Source organism: Emys orbicularis, chromosome 4 (genome assembly GCF_028017835.1).
Source record: "Emys orbicularis isolate rEmyOrb1 chromosome 4, rEmyOrb1.hap1, whole genome shotgun sequence".
In the NCBI taxonomy this organism is placed as follows: Eukaryota; Metazoa; Chordata; order Testudines; family Emydidae; genus Emys; species Emys orbicularis.
Genome location: NC_088686.1, coordinates 115,666,058 through 115,674,462, shown reverse-complemented (window position 1 = coordinate 115,674,462; position 8,405 = coordinate 115,666,058).

Sequence of the window (8,405 nt, the reverse complement as noted above, 5' to 3'; positions counted from 1 at the left end):
TAAGGGCTTATCATTTAGCTATACTTTTTCTTTCCTCCCAGAGCACCATAAACTGAGCAGGCAGCTTTGGGTCACTCCCTGCATGCAAAAAGGAAGGCTCCAGGGTGGTGGGATTTTTTTTTTTAAGGGTAAAATCCTATAGGAGGACACTAGGTGCATCGTTCCAAAATGAAATCTGATTTGAAAACGTAAGGCTGCTGCATGGAAGGTTTAGTCAATAATATTCTCCCCTCCCTTTGGCATTGGAAAATGTTTCCCAGTTCCTCTTTGTGAACAGCAGGGCATATCTGTGTGCTGATGACACAAGCCTGCACACCCTTCCCTTCTAACAATAAATGCCAACTTGATTTAGCATGAGTGGCTTGCTTTACACCGCTGCCTAGAACTTCCTGCACCGCTCTCCCATCTCCTTCAGTAGATGGTAAGACAGTGCATTTCCCTTTTAAGAGCTTACACGCTGGGAGGGAATAAATAAAAAGGGGGGAGGAAACTAGACCATTACCCCTTTTAAACTGCAGCTCTGCCTGCCTGTCTCCCTTTAATCTGCACCCAAAGCTCCAGGATCAGAGGCTGACGTCACCCTGCCCCTGAGCCTCCCTCTCTGATTGGCTGGGGGTGACGTCAGGTGCTTTTTTTTCAAGGCATGACCTCATCCTCAGTTCATTTTTAGTTCTAAAGTGCAACCTTCTGTCTTCCTGGATCCCTTCAGCCCTGTTAATGCTTATCTGTGCCATCCACCCCCACCACCCCCTCTGTGCAGGGACATGCCTGCCCCTCACTTACTGGGCTAGTATTATGACTACATTTCAGTGTGGGTGCCTGTATGTGTTTGCAAGGGGCTAGAACTTGCATCATCAGCACTGGCACCAGCCTTGCAGGGCTTCTCATTTGATCATCCTGTAATTGCGTTTAATTATCCTGACGAATGTGCAGAAATTTGCAATCAGCTGGAGAACCTCAGGAGCTCTGATTCCCCCGGCTGCAGAGGAAATACGGGAGGGTAAGTGTTTATAATGTTGTAAGGGAAGAAGACGGGGGTGGCCTAGGGTTTCTAATCATGCTTTGTATTTGAGTGACCCTGCAGATTTCTGCAATAGATCCTAGGGGGTTGGAGCTGGGGAGAAAATTCTGATGTAGAGGTGTATTTTTTATATAGATGCGTACTGCATCTTCCTGATCCTGACACCAATTATATATAATGCAACACACACACACACACAGATATGCTGTGCGTTTGTATTTATATGCGGGGGTAGGATCAGGAAGATGCAGTAAGTGGTGCATGAATTGGTGATTACAAGGCATGCGTTGGAGGGAATGGTTGGGGAGATGTAATTGTGAGTGTGTTGTGTTATTACCCAGAGCCGATAGACGTTTTAAAAAACATTTGTTATTTTGCAAAACGGACTGGAAACTCACCTTGCGTACGTACACAAAACAAAAAAATAAAAACCAAATCCCGTGCTGGGTGATATCATGCAGGGAGCTGCTGACAGGGAACTGCATGCTTATTTAGATAGGAGTTTAAACAAAATCCTGATCATGCTGGGTGCAAATAAAATGACATGATCCTCCCGCGTGAGCTAAAAGCGTGTGTGTGTGTGTACGGGAGGCGGGGGCGGCTGCAGCGTGGGGGAACATATGTTTGCGGTTTGCTATTCTAATGCCGTGGGGTTTTACAGAAGATCTGGGAAATAGCCGGGCTCCAATGTGGCTGGGCTTTGCAGGCAGTGTCTTACCAGTATTCTCCGTCCTGGGCTCAGGCTCAGCGTTTGGGAGGCTGCTGGTGTTAACAGCCCTGTGGTTTCCCAATGGTGTGTCGCCTTATATCCTTGGTGCTTCAGGGAACCCAAGAAAACGGGCGTGTGTGCAGCAGGAGGGTTTCGCAGTGCTTCCCTGCCATTGCTCGAAGGGAGCTGCTAGCGAGCAAGGAGTTAAGCTTGCTACTTAAAATGATTCCCCCACATGAGCACGGATGGAGCATCAGCCTGCAACCATGGTGGTGTTTGTGCAGTGATTCAGCACTGAGAGCTGAAATGTTCCGAAGAGTTTAGATGAAAGATTCTTGGGGCTTTTTTTGCTTATTGGTTAATAAATCCCTTAAAAAAATAAATGCTTGGTCAGTACTTAAAAGCTGACGTCAGTGCTTCAGCCTACATTAGGGGAGATGCAGGGCTGTAATCTGTGGTTTTTGTTGTAAGGAAGGAGGTGCTGCAGACCTGTTTTCTGTTTAAGGACGTTTGGATTTGCTGGCTGCAGATGATGATGCATGTTTAGGCCCTACTGCAATACAAATAATAAAGGCCCTAAGTGGGATCTCGGCCCCATTGTCCTAGGGGGCGTGAACATACAGGACAAAAATAAGATGTTCCCCGTCCCAAAGAGCTTACAATCAGAAATGCACTGCAAAGTTGTCACCAGTGAAGAGGTTTCGGGCACGTAGATAGAATGATGACTGAATGAGGCTTTGTTAAGTGTATAAAACCAGTGAGGTCTTAAATTCAGAATGCTAAAGATTTGGATTGGCCGTCTGATACACTTTTGCAGCTGAATAACAGGTGAGGTCACTGCTGCAATGAGATTGTGTCAATTGTCTTATTTTAGCCTTAATTACTTTCATATAAGGCAAAAGCCTTGGGGGCATGGCTGTCTACACATTAAACCAAACCCTGCCCATAAACTCAGTACCCAGTAGCTCCCACTTAAAAGCTTGGCCTTGTCAACACCAGAAAGGGTTTGCTGTTACAGCTGTAGCCCTTCTAGTGCACATGTAGCTTATACCAGCAAAGGAGTTCTTTTGCTGGTATGGGTTATACCAGTTCCCTGAATAAAATAGGCTGTACTGGCAAACCTAGCCTGAAAGCCTTCGGAGCAGGGACTGTTTTTGTGTGTGCTGTGTTAGTACAGGTACTACATCAATACAAGTAATTGATAGGATTTTTTTTTTCCCCAGTGTAACTGCATCTACACTAAGGCTTTTGCTGGCATGGTTATGCTGGTTGAGGGGGTGATTATTTTTTCACTCCCCTACAGATGTAACCTATATTGGTAAAACTGTCTAGTGTACACCTGGCTTCAGTCTACACATGAATTTTGACTTGGAGTTAACTCAAGGTGGCTAATGTTTGTAAAGTGTAGTCTGAACTCTCCACCAGATTTGTTCCAAGACGCCAACACTGAATGCTGCTAGGCTTTAACTTGCTGCACTTATCACATCTGACGGGCTTGTCTACACTGACACTTTACAGCGCTGCAACTTTCTCGCTCAGGGGTGTGAAAAAACACCCCCCACCTCCCCGAGCGCTGCACGTTTCAGCGCTGTAAAGTGTCAGTGTAGACCGTGCCCCAGCGCTGGGAGCTAAACCCCTCGTGGAGGTGGTTTTTTTGCTATGCTGCGACTACACAAGCCACTAACGTTGCTAGTGAAGATGTGCCCTTAGATTGCTTTGTCTTTGCTAACCTGCTAACTAACTCTAGTCAATCTCTAACAGCATGCCTTTAAATCCTAGCCTGCACAAGGCTGTAGGTATGTACAGAAGTAGCCAGCTTTTTCAAAAGCACTCAGCAAAGGGAGCCGCTAGGTGCTGAGCACACTAGAAAATATGGCCCTTAATGTTTATTTACATAGCACCCAACAAAGGGTGCTAGGTACACTGCAGGCAAATAATGCTTGGTGCCTGCCTTGAGAGAGTTTATAATCTCCCTTTGGACACCCCACACAGCTACTGATGATAAAATACAATAGGAATTAGGGTGAGACTTCTTAGTCATCTATCTCCCTTATTGCCAAACTACCTCTCGGTAAATTGGAGAGTCCTAGATTTAAAAAACAAACCAACCAACCCCTGGGAGACTGAACGTATTCTTCCCCGCAAACTGAAGAAGCTTCCCTTGGTATGAGTGGGAAGGAGCGATGTTCCACCTCATTTCCCCCCCCCCAATCAACAGACTAATATACACATACGGAATGGTTATAGGGGGCACCCGCTGGGTTTTTTAGAAGGCCCTTTTGAGTCAGATCCTCAGCTGCTGTAAAGCTGGGTAGCACCATTGAAGTCTGGCTCCAAAAGTGGTGAGTGGGCTGTGCTAAGGTGCATGTGATAAAGTAGCAGATGTGTAATGAACTAAAGATCCTGAATGAAACTTGGAAAAAGACAGTTGTATTCTGGCTCTCGGTGCCTTTGATTGATGACGTCCACTCCTAGGGCACCTATCACTATTGTATTTGAACAGCTATTGGAAACTGAAACCTATTGAGAAGGAGAAGGAGGAGGTGATTGAGGAAGGGAGCTAGTAAATAATGGCTTATGCTGGAGAGAGGTGGGGCGGTGGTGGATGAAAATAGTCTAAAGCCTTCGTAGATCTTTTATCCTGACCATCCGAAGAAGTGAGGTTTTTACTCACGAAAGCTTATGCCCAAATAAATCTGTTAGTCTTTAAGGTGCCACCAGACTCCTTGTTGTTTTTGTAGATACAGACTAACAGGGCTACCCCCTGATTCTATCCTGAGCTGTGAGTTCAGTGGCAACTGTAAAAGGTGATAGCAGGAATCAACAGCAATGAGAGGCTCTCTCGCTTCCTTTCTGTTTAGCAAAATGCTACACACGAAATGCCCAGGTGTAGTATTGGCTTTGAAACTGCTGAGTGCAAAACCTTTGTAGTGATTGCCTTTAATATTGGGGTCCTGGCAGGGAAGAGTATGCACTGCTTGAAAATGCTTTTTGCATTCTAATGGCTGCTGGGTTTTAAAACCTGTTTTTCAAGCTCGGAATTTCTTCTAAGATGCACCTGTCAAGCCTGATGCAAAGTGGGAAGAGATGCCTGACCTAATCAAGGGGGGGTGGGGAAGGGAGGTGAACAGGCCAAGATAATTCATTTGATAAGAAGCTAAATTAGCTCTTCCTTAGAGATTTTCTCAGGCACGCCTGGGAAGTGCCATGTATTTAGGAATGTGGTAGTAACTTGTCTTAGAACAGTGGTTTTCAACCTGTAGATCTCAGATCCCTCGGGGGTCCGCAGGCTATGTCTAAGATTTCTAAAGGGGTCCCTCCATTTGCAGTTTTTTAGGGGACCTCAAATGAAAAAAGGCTGAAAACCACAGGCTTACAGAGCATCTACATTGCAAAAGACAGTGTACCAAGGCACTGTGTGATAATATGATAACATCACGACTCTGTCCTAACACAGCTTGTTCCTCCATGGGTGGAGAGAGCTAGAGTTGCGGTTGGGTTGCGTAACATAGTTGTAATATGGGGCAGTCCCATGCATGCAGGCGAGACCAGATGCTCAGGCACAATTGTATTGTAATAACATAGCACCCCAGCATAGTAAACATTATCGTACTAATGGTCACGGAAACCAGAATGCTTTTCTGAGTGCTCTTCTAACATGGCTTTGGCCTGTCCACATGCTCGAACCACATTAGACACTAGTTTGGCTGGAGTGCAATGTAACCCAGTGTTTTTCAACCACTGTTCCGCGGCACACTAGTGTGCCGCGAGATGTTGCGTGGTGTGCCGTGGGAAAAAAATATTAAACTATGCTTGAATGTCGGAACCCATTTTCCACTACATATCTGTGTGAGATGAGCTTTTCAAGCATGATTGCTATAAAAACTAAATACAGAGAGAGACTGAGAGCTGTTGACGAAGAGCTACGTGTGTGTCTTTCTTCGATTCCAGCCAGAATATCAGCTTTGTGTTCAGCCAAACAGGCCCAGGTTGCGCACTGAATAAAGTATTTTATAATTTTTCATATTTCTGTTTACTTACTATTTCATAATAAAGTAATTATAAAATACTTTCTTTGTGTTTATTTGATTCCTATTCAAGAGAATTACTTTATATATAGTCAATATAGGCACAGAGTTAAATTTTTTAACATTTTCTAATGGTGGTGTGCCTCGTGATTTTTTTCATGAAACAAGTGTGCCTTTGCCCCAAAAAAGGTTGAAAAACACTGATGTAACCTATATTGAAACATTGGCTTTTTTGTTTAAACCTGGCTAGCAAAGCCATTATAGAGCATGGGGGGCATTATTGAGCCATAGCTGAAGCTCACAGTTTTGCCACCAATTCTTTTATTTAACATACAATTTTACAAGGGCCAACAGCTTATCCCTTTCTGCTCCAGGAGCTGCATATAGGAGTTCACCTCCTGTGAAAAGTGTTGCCAATGAGGGTTCTCAGGCATTCAAACCTCAAAGCCCCCTGTGGATGAGAGGGACATAAACCAAACATAAGGACTTGTCTACCTGGAGAAATTGATCAGCATGGCTATAGCAGAATAAGAACAACTTTCCTGCCTAGACAAGCCCTAAGAGAAGAAGTCTGAACTAATGTGAGGCTCCCTTCTTTACCGCGTGTGAAGTTTTCTACAGTCTCGCTTTCAAGACTTTGCATTTGTGAGTCACAATTGTCAAAAGTGGCCAGAGGCTCTGGGTGCCCAACTTGAGATGCCTTGAAGGGGCCTGATATTTCAGAAAGTTTGAGTACCCATCCTTTCAAACTCGGGTCCTATGAAAGTACCCCAAATTGGGGTAGGGGGTCCAGAACCACTAGTCACTTCTGAAAATCTTGCCCCGTTATGTCAACAGTCTTACAAAAATAAACAGCAAGAGATGATGTTAGGGTTAATACTAGGGTTGTGTTGCATGGAAGTGAAATTGGGTCTGAAATAAGTAACATAGGCTTTATCTACCCTAGCACTTCTGTCGGTCAGGGGTGTGGAAAAAACACTCCCCTGACGGACATAAGTTACACCAACAAAAGCGCCGGTGTGCACAGTGCTATGTCAGCGGGAGAGCGGCTCCCGCCGGCACAGAGCTGCTACACAGGAGCCCTTACAACGACGCAGCGGCAACAGTACAGCTGTGCCACTGTAAGGTCCATAGTGTAGCTGTAGTGTATTAGTCACCGGGCTGGTGCTGGAAGCATTTCCTTGACACCCTCTTTGTTTCCTGTTCCCACTCCCATTGCATGTCTTCTTTCAAGTGCTCCCCAGGCATAAAATGCCCGGATGGTTCCCGTTTGCCAAGCCACCAGCCTCTCCTCGCTCACATCCTTGCTATGTATTCGTGTCCTCCAGGTTACATACCGGGAGAAGTTTATGTCATACCCAACTCATACGTACGTGGCCATATAATGTGCACATGCCTAACCTAGGGATGCTGGGCTCTGATTGTAACTCATCTTTCCCCACCTTAGTGTGTGTGTGTCTGTCTGTCTTCACTCGTTGTCTCATCTAAAATAAACCTATCCATTCCTTGGGGCTGAGACCTTTTGTTCACTTTGGGGTCCTGTAACAGTAATTGGCAGGAGGAATTCTCTCCGTTTCCATGTAACGAGCTCAAGGGATTTACATCCTGAGTTCTAAAAGTAAAAAGGAAGTTGCTAAAGTTGTGGAAAGACTATAAACTCTCATATTAGGGCCTAAGGCAATCTCCAGCTGGAGCTTTGAAGGCAACTTTACTGTAGGAACAGATTATTCCACAATTGCCTGCTGCAGCATTTCTTCTACCCTCCCCAGAAGCATCTGGTCTTGGCCAGTGCCAGTGATAGAGTACTGGATTAGATAAACCACTGGTCTGATCCAATAAGAGCGCCCTACTGGAACTCTTGACATCCGCCCTCCTTCCCAGCACTTGCCCCTGAGCCTTGCTGGTGACCTTACCACATCTTTCCTGTTAGCCTCTGGCTAGCAGTGTGAGTCATCTGGCTAGTAGGGTTGTGGCATGCCTACATCCACCGTTTATAATAAATCTTAAAAAAACTAATTCTTTGAGGAATATTGCTGCTGCAAAAAATTAGCAAATTATATTTCAACTGAGGTTACAGAGGCTCTGGCAGAAATTATGGTGAAACTATACCAAGCTTTCAATCTGCTTATCCAAGCGCTTGCGGCCCCTGTGTCAAGGCGAGTGAAACAAAAATGCATGTAAGGCTGTGATTTCATAAGCTGCTCAACTCCCATTGACTTCCAAACCCTGTTAGATAGCTCTGACACTTTACAGCTGAAGTGAAGAGGGTCTATCAGTCTCCAGAGCAGTCTAATAAATAAAAACCAATGGAGGAAACATCAGTGGATGGGCTGGATTTGAGCAGCCCTTGTTTCTGAACTCCTTATTAATATGACTTGTTTTCTTTGAGTTGTAGCTGGAGTGTGTATCTATTCCAACATCATCTGTCTTGGCCAGCAGCCCTCCTTGGAATACAGTTGTCCGCATGCTGAACCCTCAAGCTTTTGGGTCAAGAGATGGTTCAGAGATGGTGCCAGCACTGCTGACTTCAGGCCACTAAACTAATGTATGAAAATTATACGTACACGAAAACCAAAAACACTTCGCTAGTTTTTCTTTGTTCAACTTTCCCCACCGAGATTGCGAGAAGAGGGTTGCACTAGCCTGG